The sequence below is a fragment of the Theobroma umbraticum genome, unplaced genomic scaffold (assembly GCF_002168275.2).
Source record: "Theobroma umbraticum cultivar Fairchild unplaced genomic scaffold, ASM216827v3 scaffold_146.0, whole genome shotgun sequence".
In the NCBI taxonomy this organism is placed as follows: domain Eukaryota; kingdom Viridiplantae; phylum Streptophyta; class Magnoliopsida; order Malvales; family Malvaceae; genus Theobroma; species Theobroma umbraticum.
Genome location: NW_018397265.1, coordinates 1,884,102 through 1,884,503, shown reverse-complemented (window position 1 = coordinate 1,884,503; position 402 = coordinate 1,884,102). Strand labels below are relative to the sequence as shown.

Genomic DNA, 402 nt, shown 5'->3' with positions numbered 1-402 from the left:
GTCACCTACTCACCTTTGGGACCTTGCGTTTCCGATTTCCCCGTACCCTAGCACTATAGCACACACATTTTATAGTGGCAATGCTTTGGAAAATACCCAACGCTGCGGCCTTGATTTCTTAGCGCCACAACGCTAGTTTTTGGCAATAGCGCTGCAACGCTGAGCTCTCAAGAAAATAGTTGTAGTTTCTTTCACTAGCGCTGAAGCCTTATTTTTAATATATTTGTTAACATTAAATAGAAAAAATTACTTGTCAAGATGGTAAAGGCCTTGGCTGTTTTCCTTAGGTTCGAATAACATCAGCAACAAAATGCATTCTTTTCATTGAATTATTTAGATGGGTATTTAATCCGATTGTAATTTAATAAATGAATAATTGTTAATAATAATAAAACTTTAATA

General features: G+C 35.6%; 1 long non-coding RNA gene across 1 annotated transcript in view; it reads right to left on the bottom strand.

Moving 5' to 3' along the window:
- LOC149526782 (uncharacterized) overlaps positions 1-396 on the bottom strand; it is a 1,980-nt gene extending 1,584 nt beyond the window's left edge. The window contains exon 1 of the long non-coding RNA XR_016351625.1: positions 14-396. This is a non-coding gene — a long non-coding RNA (uncharacterized LOC149526782). The remainder of the gene's footprint in view (positions 1-13) is intronic.
- Positions 397-402: the final 6 nt, after the last annotated feature.